The sequence below is a fragment of the Miniopterus natalensis genome, chromosome 4 (assembly GCF_054644295.1).
Source record: "Miniopterus natalensis isolate mMinNat1 chromosome 4, mMinNat1.hap1, whole genome shotgun sequence".
Taxonomy (NCBI): Eukaryota; Metazoa; Chordata; class Mammalia; order Chiroptera; family Miniopteridae; genus Miniopterus; species Miniopterus natalensis.
The window spans coordinates 7824723-7837389 of record NC_142084.1 but is presented as its reverse complement, the minus strand read 5'-3'; positions in this window follow the sequence as shown (position 1 = coordinate 7837389).

The window sequence follows — 12667 nt, the reverse complement described above, 5'->3', positions numbered from 1 at the left end:
TGTCGTTCGTTCATCGCTTACTTTCTCGCTGCACCTCTCACTGTGGCTGGGCCTTCCTCGGGGTGAAAAGAGAAAGGAAAGGGTGAGAGTATCCGGACCAGCGCCCCTGTGCCCCCGCGGGACGGCCCTTCGCTGCCCACGCGCTGTGCGAGGCTCAGGGATTTGCTGGCGGGCACTGACTAGGAAGCCCCCGGGCGCGAAGCTCCCCTGGGGGCTGGTGGCGCGTCTGAAGCACGAGGCGGTAGTGCCACTCTGCACCCACCCGGGACGCGTCTCCTCTGAAGAAGCCTTTGCTCTGCAAACTTCAGACTTACAAGCTCTGAAATTGCCCTGGTTGCTTTTTTTCCTAAATATATTGGGCTGACTTGCCCCTGATTTAGAGCTGATTCCCAGAGGAGTTAGTGCTAATTTTTGGAGTTCATATGTCATCCATTTAATGACATGTTCTAGAATCTTGCCAGGACTATGGATGGATTTTTTTCCAGGCTCTGCTTTTCCCCCTTTTTGAAAACTGGAACGTAGACCATTCTTTTGGCATGTGTTCTGTGACGTTGTGATTAATTTATGGACGAAAAAGGGGCCAAGTACTGAACCTGACAAGCTCAGGGGAGGCCTGCATGGTGGCCTTACAAACTCAGAGACCTGAAGAAACCATATAGGTTGGTCTGAAATTAAAACTTTCTAACTAAAATCAGTTTATGGTGGGTAGTCAGGTATGTCCTAGGCTGGTATTTTTCCCTAACAAAGATCAGTCTTTACCTTAACTGAGCCTGCCTGGTTTTGCTTTTTTTTTTTTTCCACCTGTGATAACATACCTTTGGACTATCGAAGTAATTTCCTTCCTCCACCCCTCAAAGTGTGAGCCAGAGCAGAGACCACACGTCCCCCCATTCTTATTATCATGTTAATTGTTAACTGTCCTATACCCACCCTTGTAGAGGAAGCATGTGTCTATTCCTTTTACTTTTTATCCAATCCAGGGGTTTCCCCGTTTTGCTTTCTCCTGCCTCCCTAAGCTATCACCAATGGGTCTCATGTAACCCCCTTACCTCTTCCCCTTTGATTCTGAGGTATAAGGTAAGTGGTAAAACTGCCATTTTCCGGAGCACCTTCACAATCTGTTGAGATTTTGCTTCCCGGCAGTTGTCATCAGTTTGGCTCAAATAAACTCATAAAAAATTCTTACAGGTTTGGACATTTCTTATATCAACAATTTTAAGAAATACATATTTAGTCTTTACTGACCCCACCCACCTTTCCTGTTTCTGGCACGGAACTCGTAAAACCTTGGAATTTCCTAAGAGCACTAGGAGCCTCTTTTCTAATATTTGGTCTTAACTGCTCTTCCTGACACAGTGCTCCTTAAACTCTTGTGATTTCTGGGTGCTAGGAGTGTTTTTTTGTTTAATGAGGTGACTGGATAGGCTTCTAGGTAGCTTCTGGATGAGGCCTGGTCACCAGAAAGACCAAGCCATGATTACAAGCTTGGATTTTTCAGGTGCCCCGCCCCTTTTCTTGAGAAGGGAGAAATGCTGAAAGTGGAGTCAATGATCAAGTATGCCCACTGTGATAAAGCCTCCGTTAAAATCCCAGTAGTATGGGGTTCAGAGATCTTCCAAGTTGGTAAACGCATCAACTTATTAGGAGGGTGATGTACCCCAACTCAACCAGGAAGGATGCTCCAGTGCTCAGCACCCTCCCAGACCTCTCACCCTATGTATCTCTTCATCTGGCTGTTCATCTTTATCCTTTGATAAACTGGTAGTGAGTTTCAGTGAGTTCTGTGACCTATTTTAGCAAATAATCAAGTCTGAGTGTGGGGGAGGGTCATGGGAAACTTCATTTTGTATCTAAATGGTACAGAAATTATGGATAACCTGGGGACCTACTACTTGGGATTAGCAGCTGAAGTCAGGTGGCGGGGGTAGGAAGCAATCTCATGGGACTGAGCTCATCCTGTGGGATCTGACCCTAGATGTTTCCAGGTAGATAGTATCAGAATTGAGTTAAATTGTAGGACAACCGCAGCTTGAGAATTGATTGTCACAGAGGATTGATTGATACTCCACATATTTGGTGTGAGAAGTGAAGTATTCTGTATGAGTAGTATTAGTAAAGGAGACACACAGGTGGGAAGACTAGGTTTTTCTTTTTGTTTTTGGTTAATCCTCACCTGAGGATGTTTTTTCCATTGATTTTTAGAGAGTGTGGAAGGGAGGTGGGGGGGCGTGGAGAGAGAAACATCAATGTGAGCCACACTGGCCAGGGCAGGACTAGGTTTTTCTAGTATGTACAGGGTGGGGCAAAAGTAGGTTTACAGTTGTGAGTAATCAAAACAGTTTATTCTTGTGTTATTTATTCATTATTGTATTATTTTCCATACAAACAACTGTAGACCTACTTTTGCCCTACCCTGTATATTGGTCTCACTTGCTCTTCAGCCTGAATCTTAAAGGAGCTACTACTAATTTCTGGAGTTCATGTCATCCATTACTGATGTGTGGAATCTTGCCAGATCTGTGGACAGATTTGCAGCCTCTGTCTCCTCCCCTCCCTCCACCTCTTGAAAACTGGAGCCTCGGCTCTAGTATGCTCTGGGATTTCTTCTATCTCCATGATTTCTCCAGAGTACTAGCAGTAACTAATTTGCATATTTTCAGTACTGGGAATGTAATAGTTGCTGGGTCAGGAGTCTTGAAATTACTTTTTTATTTGGGAAGATATTATCATTGGAAACTGTCGAACAAACTCAGAGCCTGTAGACCTTGGCTAGAAATAAATGATAGATTTATTCAAGGGTCTTAGAGTTTACACACTCGGAACACAGCTAGGCAAAAACTCAGAAGCGTTCCGAAGAAAGAAATGTTAAGAGCTTTTAATTAAAAAGGTCATTCTTAAGAATAATCAGCCCTAGGATTGGTCCAGGACCATTGGCAATCAGATGTCAGGCTGTCCGGATGATGGGTGCCAGGTGGTTCTAGAGGGTAGGCACCAGGAGGTCTGGTCACATCAGTGATCTGGAAAGTTGAAAAAGTTTTTAAGTTCCCAGGCTCCTTAGAACAAGAATAGAGTCCTTCCTCATGCCTCCAATCTTCATAATGTTAATAACTTTAGCAGCTTGGTTAAAGTGATTCCATTTTATATATTCCCTACTCTCACTCTTTCCTCAAGACATTCTGCAGACAAAATTTATATTGCTGCTACACTCAAACATAACAGGCCCACAGATAAGTCCCCTATCCTTCCCCAACTCCAAACCTACTCCACCCTGTTGTCTTTCTTATCCTAATTAATAGCAACTCCACTTACTTAGGCCAAAACCCCAAGAGCCATCCTTGTACTCCTCTTTCTCATATCCTCTACCCAATCTGTCTGGAAACCCTGTTGGCTCTACCTTCAAAACTGTGTGTCTAGAATCCTACATCTCAGCATCCCCTCAGCTACCTCCATTCCTCACCTAGAAAACCAGATCTCTCTGCCCTCCCCCAACCCCAGTAGCCAAGTCACACAGCAGCCAGAGAGATCCTCGCATTCCTATGCTCAAAACCCCACAGTGACTCCTCACTTCTCACTCCTCACATGAAAAGCCGAAGTTCATACAGTAATCTACAGAACCCAACACTTAACTAGTGTTAATTAACTCTGACTTTCTCTTTCCTTGCTACTCTGCCAGCCTCGATGCCCTCATTGCTGTTCCTTGAACCCACCTCAGGGCCTTTGCACTGGCTGTTCCTTCTGGTTATAAAGCTTCTCCAGATATATGCATTAGTCCCTCACCTCTTTCAAATCTTTTTTCACATGTCACCCTTCTCAGTGAGGCCTTCCATTATGTTTACTACTTAACTGTCTATCTCCCCCTGCTGGAATGTAAGTTCCACCAGGGGAGGCATATTTGGTGGTTTGATTTCTTGCTGACTCCCAAGTGCCTAGAACCTACTTTGTGTGTGGCCCATAGTAGGTGCTCAACAAACATTTGTGGAATAAATGAATGGACTTGAACAACTATTTTCATGATAGAGTATTCCCATCGAGGCCTCTCTCACATGCAGACGCATGAACATAGTTATAAGCATGGTATACATATTTTGCATTATGATTTTGTATCATCAAACCATGGATACTTATCCATGTTTCTAAATATTTCCATAGTTATAACCATTTTTGCTTTTTAAATGTAAAGAAAGTTGTCTTCCCTCCCCCTCTAATCACACCCTGCTGAAGGGAACCATTTTAAAATTGAGTAGATGTCCTTCCAAATATTTTCTACACACATATATATATGTAACAGGTACAAATTTCACAGTTCAAAGAAGGCATGCCTGAATTGTAACTTTATTTTGTATAACTCAAGTCACTTTCTATTTGAGACCTCATTCCCTCTGATGGCAAAAACTAAATCTAGTTAATTCAAGGTAAATACTAGCACTTTATGATTTGTTTCTTTATTAGTGATGAGGTAATTTAATTCCAGTGAGTTCAGAATTTATTCTCTCACTTTCATGTAATTGCCAGCTTTTAAAACTTATTATAAAAGAAATGGACATTCATTATAGGAAAATAAATCATAAGTAAGAGAAATGAAAAAATAAAAACCTGTAAACCCAGCAGCCAGAAACAATCAAGCCTTCCAAATTTATTCTGTTCATATATTTGCATGTAGGGGATAATATTATAACTAGCTATTATTGCTTAATACAGACCCAACATTTTTCCACGTTGAAAAATATACTTCCACAGTATTTTTAATGGTTGCATCGTATCCCATGATGCAAATACACCAGAATTATTGTCCCTGCTTTTGTATATTTGGGTTGTTTCCAACTTTTCACTTTCACAGATTTACTTGAAGCTAAATCTCTCTGCACATCTCTATTTTCTCACAGAATTCTGGAACTGGTGTTCAGAGGTGCATTATTGTTGAAGGGTTTTGAATCGTGCTGTCAGCAGATCTACAGAAAGGTGGCACTGCTTTGACACCGTGGGCAGGACAGTCCTTTTCTCCACACCCTGCCAGCACCTCTTAACCATTCTTTGTCACTTTTGTTAATTGGATAAAACAGTGGGTGGCTTTGCACTGTTGTTTCAAGTTATATTTTCATTAATAACTAGTAAAGTCAAACCTGTTTTTAGACATCACTTATGTGAATTGCCTACTCCTATCTTGCCCATTTAGACTCATGTTCCTTTGACTCATTTGTGAGAACTCTTTGTAGAATATAAAATATTGTTAGCTATGTTGCAGATGTTTTCCCAGTTTGTTACTTGACTTTCAGTTATGTCTACATGCTCTTTTGACGTTGCAAGAGTCCAGGCCACTGGGCTAGAAGTCTGGTCTTTCATACTTGCTCTGTCTTTGAATACCCAGAATAAATAAAGATTTTTGTATCAGTTACTCCACCTGCAGGACCAGCAGGCAGAGTCTCTTGGACCGTCATTTGGATTAGGGGTGGCCAAGGGGCTGTTTACACCATGTAGGTCCCTCCTCCCCATGGAAACCTCATGTTCCCGTCAGAGGCAGCAGGGAAATGGCATCTTTCTTCTGCCTTCCAGATCTCGCCAAACCCAACGACAAGAGAGCTAGTACATAGTCCCCGCTAAACTAATCTCTTGGGACTTTCCATTCTGGTTTGGCAGTTATTTATTCTGGCACCTGGCAGTAAGAGTCTTCCCCCTTTGCCCTGTATTTCAATGTTTTCTTGGCCATTTTCACAGATAAATTTTTTAGATATATATGTTTTCGGGCATATTTTTCAGATGATAATTATTTTGAATTTAAAAAAAAACTAAGTACTGTTTTGTAATTTACCGGGCTTCTCCTTAACCCTGGCAAGTATCCTTTGTACTGCTTTTAGTCCAAAATCTGATGGGTATGAGAGGCAGTTTGTATATTTGCCATTTGTCATGTGCTTTTTTATCCTGGAACGTACATTAAAATTCTGACCCATAAGGAAGCAGCCCCACTCATTTTCTCCCTTTATCTTATTGTACCTCTTAGCAACTTGTGACAGTTGACGGCGCGCTTCTCTTTCCAGAGCTCTTGCCCGTGGACTCCCTCCCATGCCACCCCTCTGCTGGGTGTCCTGCTCCCTCTCTGCCCACTCCTTCTCAGCCTTCCTAACTAGCTTTCCCTCCTCCCTCTTTTTCTCTACCCAACTTTCTAGGTGATCCCACAGAAGTCACACAGCTTCCATTATCACCTCTGTGCCAGAGACACTCAAGCCCCTCAGGCCTCTTCTCTGTCCTCAAGGCCCATTTACCCTGCTGCCTGCTTGACCTCTCAACTTGCAGATGCCTCTAATTAAAGTGTCTAAACTTGAACTCGCAGTACCTCCCAGCTCTTCTCCCAACATCCCCCTTCTCAGTGAGTGGCTCCATCAGGGAAACCAGTTGCTTGTGCTGGAAACCCAGAAGTCCTCCACGAAGTTTCCACATCCTGTTAGTCAACACACCCTGTGAAGTTCACCTCGATTCTTCATGACCCTGTGCTCTTCTCAAGCTGGCCAGTCATGCCATCTCTTGCCCAGGTCATGGGAACTGAGGGGCATAAGACCCATTCCTGGCCAACCAGCTTCTTCCCAGGGTTTACTGAATCCAGGGAAAGTTTCTCTCAGGTGGCAGATCTCAAGCACAAATGACAGTAATGTCAGCCTTTCAACTTACAGGCCACCTGGGCCAACCATAAAACTTGAGTCCTACTTCCTTAGGATCTGTTGGCCTTACTCAGCCTCCTGACCTTCTGATACTAGCTGATGCCAAGGAGAAAGCTGAAGCTAAGTTGATGTTTCCCTTTGGGAAGAACTTGAGTTTTCCATTCTGGACGCATATATAGGTTTTCTGTTATCTCTAAAGTTCTGTAAACTTTACCAGAATGATTTGGGAATACTAGTTTTTCCTGGACATGTTATACCCTTTAAATCTGCAGATTCAAGTTTTATTTCTTTTTTTTTTTTTTTGGCAAATTACTAACTCTCTGTGCCTTAGGTTTGCCACGAACACAGGAGAGACGAATAGTATTTAACCACGTTCAGTTATTGTGAGCATTAAATAAGATCATGCGTGCTTAAAATGACACTGAGCACATACAATTAGTGCTCAGTGAATGTCAGCTACCATTCTTATGATTAACTCCGAAAGTTTCAGTGTGGCGCTTCAAAAAGTTCTACTCCCTCCCTTAGGAACACCAGTATGTCGGGGCTCATTTCACTCTCTTCCATCTCCCACATTATCATGTCTTTGTTTCTTGCGTCTAATGTTTTCATGGGAATATCAGATTAATACATTCCCATTCCCTCATATTTTCCTTTCATTTAAACTAAAGCTCTAACATTATACAGCTTTTATTTTCACCTTTATAAAGTGTATAATTTGGTGGGGTTTTAGTATATTTACAGTCTTGGAACTATCAGCACTAATTCCAGAACACCTCACCCCAAAAAGAAACCCCCTACCCATTAGCCATTGCTCCCCATCCTTCCCTCCCCTATCCCTTGGCAACCACTAACTGACTTTCTGTCTCTCTCAGTTGGCCTGTTCTGGACACTTTGTATGAATGGAATCATAGGTTATACCTCTGGCTTCCTTCCCTTAGTATCGTTTCCAAAGTTCACCCATGTTACAGCAGGTATCAGCGCTTCATTCGTTTTTGTAGCTGAATAACATTCTGTTGTATGGATACACCACATACGATCTATCCATTCAAATGGACATTTGAGTTGCTTCCACTGTGCATCTGTTTCTGCCAATGTGATGTAGAGAGTAAGGAGACAGGACCACAGTCTCTATGTAAAAGGCTCCAGAATCCCCAGGTGAGAGAGGAGGTATTTGGGGGAATTTGTTTTCCGGAGGGCTGTGGGTATGGGCCAGGGCTATCCTAGATTTTGGGAAATCCCAGTTTTAAATAAATGTTATCCCTAGTAGTATGCACATAACTGTCACCACGTTTCTTGTCAGGTGGCGGCAGTCCTGTCCGCGGGCATGTTCCGTCTTTCTCCTTACCGGCGCACTCACCCCCCTCCGGCCTGATTGGTGTGCTTTCCTGAAATGCCCTCCTCCCGTGTGCTTCTCCTCATGTGTGGTTCTTCAGTCATCGTGCCATCTTCTAAAACTTACTCCAGCAGTTCCAGGAGGTGAGGGTGAACTTCTCTGGAACACCGAAAACAAATATCCCCACCGCCTTTTTCATGTTCCTTGTGGCTTTAAAAGGGGGGGGAAAAAAAGTTGGCCTGTAGTTACAGGACTGAAGAGCATGCAACAAGCCCAGACATCACCATAGCAAAGGTGTAAAGCTGAAGACTTTATGGTGCCGTGAGGAATCTGAGTAACACCCAGAATATTAAGCTGGGACCTGGGCTGAAGGTGGGCTGGCAGGTGGAGAACACTGGCAATTTCAGTTCAATCATGGAATGGAACTTATTTAAGTACATTTAAAATCGTAACACTTTCATGCCTCCTTTCACAATGCCTTTCTGTCTAGTGTCTGGTCTTCCCTTATTTAATTTTTATATTGTTATTTTAATCATTTTAATTTGGGGCATTTCTCCCCAACTAGATCATGAACTTCATCAGAGACCCTCTTTACCTTAAAACACTCATCTATTTCTGCATTTATTCAATTCAGTGAATATTTACCTGTAGGCTCAGATCCTGGCTCCTCTGATTTCTGTGGACGTGGGAGGTTTGGTTTCCTCCACCAAGGTGGCAGTATTGAAAGCTGTCCAACACCCGATAGTCAAGAGGATCAAATTAAACCAAGGGTGTAGGAACCCTTTTAAAACTGGGAAAAGCTATGTAAACATGATGTTTAGAAGTTTACAGATAGCAGTCAAAGGCCGGGGTGCTGGGTCGCATTGAGCTTTCAGGGGGTCGCTCAGTGCCTCTCCAGCTGAGAACAGCCCTAAGCATCCCCTCCCTTAGAAGGCTGCTCCTGTGTCTCACCTGGCCTTTCCCTTTTTCAGGGATTTCAAAGTATGATTATGCCATGGAGAAAGCCAGTCTGCTTTGAAACACCTTTGGATAATAGTATTATAAGTTGTGACTCTCACTGGGTTTGTGGGTTGGTTCTTAAATTTGCGTTTAACCCAAGAGCATTTGCTCAGCTTAGTATTTCCTTAGATTTCTCTGTCAGTGGGGGTTGTCCAGTTACCTATTGAGTATTTGAAACCTTGGATCCTGTTTTTCCACTACTGGGCCTCTAGTAGCAGGCATGGTGGGGAGAGGGGAGGAGAGGAAGAAGGGAGCAATCCAGGGAGCACAGTCCAAAATACAAGTGTCTTTTGCCTTCAGGATATGTCCAGTCACAGGAAGAGACTCATTCACAACAAAAAACAAGGAAACTTGTAAGCAAAAAAATGAAGACAATTCAGAAGTGCTGATGTAAAGAATTGTTTAGAGGGATATAAAGTTAATTAGGTGTACCTCCGGTTAGGTGGATCAATATTAACCTAAAAATAAAAAGCCAAAGTGAGAGGCAATGAACATCTGAGACCCTAAAACTGCAATCTGTGGGCAAAGATTCATGCAGGAACCCAAATTGTGCCCCGATCATGAGGTGAAGGCAAGGGGTATTATGAGACTAGGAAGGGAAATAATTACATGAATAGAATAATTCCTGTCGGTGCTGACAAGCTGTGTTACTCTTTAGCTATACGTGGCTGGTTATGGATTCTATTTTCAGAAAGAGTATCATCAACAGCCCTTGGGGCCAGGATGTCTGCTTTCCTGTTAGTTTTACGGATAGTTGTTTGTGAGACTGTTGCTTTGGCCCAAAGGTTATTTTGTCCAGTTCAAACAACCCAAAGGTTCAAGGAGCAAGTCATGCAAGCATTTCCTCTGGAATGGCAGCCCTGGCTCTATTTGTAAACGGCCCCACTTATGTCAACATTTCACACCAGGAAGGGCTTGAAGGGAGGCGGAGTGGAACCCCTGGTCTGGGGGTAATGAGTCCTTCCTTCGAGCAGAACCAAGCTCCAGTAAGAATATTTGTGCTCTTTAAGCTGGGTCTGCTGCCGGGTGCATGGGTGCTGGTTCTTCTTCGCCTCGTGTTAGAATTCACTGTTGAACAGCTGTCCCTGGTCCCACTCCTTCATGAATTCCTCGATCCCCGCCCCCCCCAGCAGTATCTTGAGAGATTCAAGTAGAGTGTGAATAGCTAGAGAATGTAGAAGAAAGAAGCACCACAGAGGAAACCAAAGTTTTAGTGAAGCACTGTATGCAAATCCTCCTAGGGAGGCTGTGAAGCCGGAATTAGGAAAGAGGGGTAGAGAGATATAAAATGTTGAAGATTTAACCTCATACATTTTGCGAAAACCAAGAAATTAATGTGATACAGTGGAGGCAGGACTTTGGGCTATACTCTGCGTGAAATTGATAGCTATCCCTAGAGAAGCCAAGAACGTGTTAGAAACTTGGTTGCATGAAGTAATGGAAAATAGAGGCATTCCAAGGGTGATCTGTTGTTTTCCCGTTTGGAAAGTAAGGCAGCACAACCTGGAAAGTCCGTATGGGAAGGCGGGAATCTGCACAGAGGCCGTGGCCTGCCGTGGGCGCCCGCTGAGCCTGCCGCCGGGGCTCAGATGCCGGCTCCTCCACTAAGCTCTATCCATGGGCCATTCTTTACCTCCCTGCGCCCCAGCTTCCCCCGGCCACCTCAGAGTATTCTTGTAAGACTGGAAGTGTTGATGCGATGAGGCCTGGTACAAAGTGAATACCAGATGGCATTGTGATAAGAAATTTCTAAGCTCTAGTGGGCAAGTTATTTGGAAAAATAAAGAAACTTTAGGGATAACCTGATTAAATCCTTTGCGATTCCACAGACAATGAAACGCAGTATCATTATATGACCTTTGTAAGTCACTTCAAATGCATTATCTACTAGGCTCTTCGGGTCATACTTAAATGGCTTTTTATGTACTGAAATCTTGTCTTCCAGTATGATTCTTGAATGCAGGAACTATGTCTTAATCTTATGTGACCCTAACAGTGTTCAGCACACATAGCAGAGCTAATAAACACTTGTTAGTTTTTTTAATACAAAATTTCAAATTTGTTCCAATAGCAACCATTTACATATTAGCAATGATTTTTTTTTTTTTTAATGCCACTTTGGAAGAACCGGATGGCCCTGGGAGAAGGGTCTGGATATGTAAGGTCTTTTTGTTTTTTCAATCCCTTGAGGATATTTTTTAATCACTTGAGGATATTTTTTTCCGTTGCTTTTCAGAGAGAGTGGAAGGAAGGGGGTGGGGGAGAGAGAAACATTGACGTGAGAGAGACATATCAATTGGTTGCCTCCTGCACACGCCCTAACTGGGGCTGGGACTCAAGCCTGCAACCAAGATACCTGCCCTTGACCGGAATTGAACCCAACACCCCTCAGCCAAGGCTCTAACCACTGAGTCAAACCCGCTAGGGCTGGACATGTAAGTTTTCAAAGAGGGAGAGAAGGCCCCAGGAGGAGTTGTGGCCTGAGCTGCTGGTCTGGAGAGCCTTGGCAGTCAGAGAGAAGATATGCTTCCTGAAAAGTCTGCTAAAAGCAAAAGGAAGGGACAGCAGGTACCTAGACTGTACTTCTCAACTGCCCCTCTCTGCCCAGCTGCAGCAGCTGATTCCAAAATACGGAGTCCCTCTCTTGGTGCTGCTCACAGCCAGTTGGATAAATAGACATGTCAACAGCCTCTCAACACAACCCAGGCCTGAAGGGAGGCCCCGCAAGGCCCTTGTGCTCAGAACCCTGGCCTGGGTGCCCGGCTGCCAGGGGACTTTGAGAAGCCTCGGCCAGGAGCTGACTTTTATTCTTGCTATTAACCAAATGTTAAGGGAACCACCTGAACAGGAAAGAGGCAGGGAAGGGCACAGCTCTTCACGAAACTATTTGTCAGCGATTGTAGACAATGACCAATTTTCTGCCGGGGGCGGGAGTGTAGAGGGGGGCCGTGGGGAGGAAGGGCGAGTAAGAAAGACCAAGTCCAAAGGCCCTGATTCTGAGGGGATGGGCAGACTTGGCCTGTGTGCACAGTGTGTGCTTAGATGGAAAGGCAAGACTGTTCTTTGAGATGTACAGACTAGGAGGCAGGAGGGAGGCTGGGGATGTAGACTGGAGGGAAGGGGCTCCTGTCCTCCCTGTGACCCTTCCCTCATGGAGAGGTCGCTCGAGAGCGGGATGTGACTGCAGGAGGGAGAAATGGGGTTCTCTCCAGCTAGGGGTGGCAGTGGCACAGCCTGCATCCCCGAGATTTGCATGCCCCGGTTCCAGGAGGATCCCAGGGTCAAGTGGACAGATCAGGAGGAGGGTTCGGGCCACCTTGCCAACCCAATTCCCTGTCTGAGAGGGTGCCCACCGGATGAGGGAAACCTGCAGGGGGCCGTGGGTTGTGTAACCAGGAATGAAAACTGAGAGGAGCAAAAAGAGGCCAAGACAGATGTCCCCCTTCATCCCAGGAGCAGTACCCACATCCAGTCCAGCCTGGGCCCATTCGTAAGATTTAGGACCTTCAAAGAAAAGGGATAGGGCATCAGCCAGTGGGGTTGCCAGATGAAATACAGGACACCCAGTTAAATTTGAACTTAAAATGAGGAATTATTGACATTGCATGGGACACACACTAAAAAAAGTATTCATTGTTTATCTGAAACTGAAATGTAACTAGGCATCCTGGTTTTGTCTGCTTTG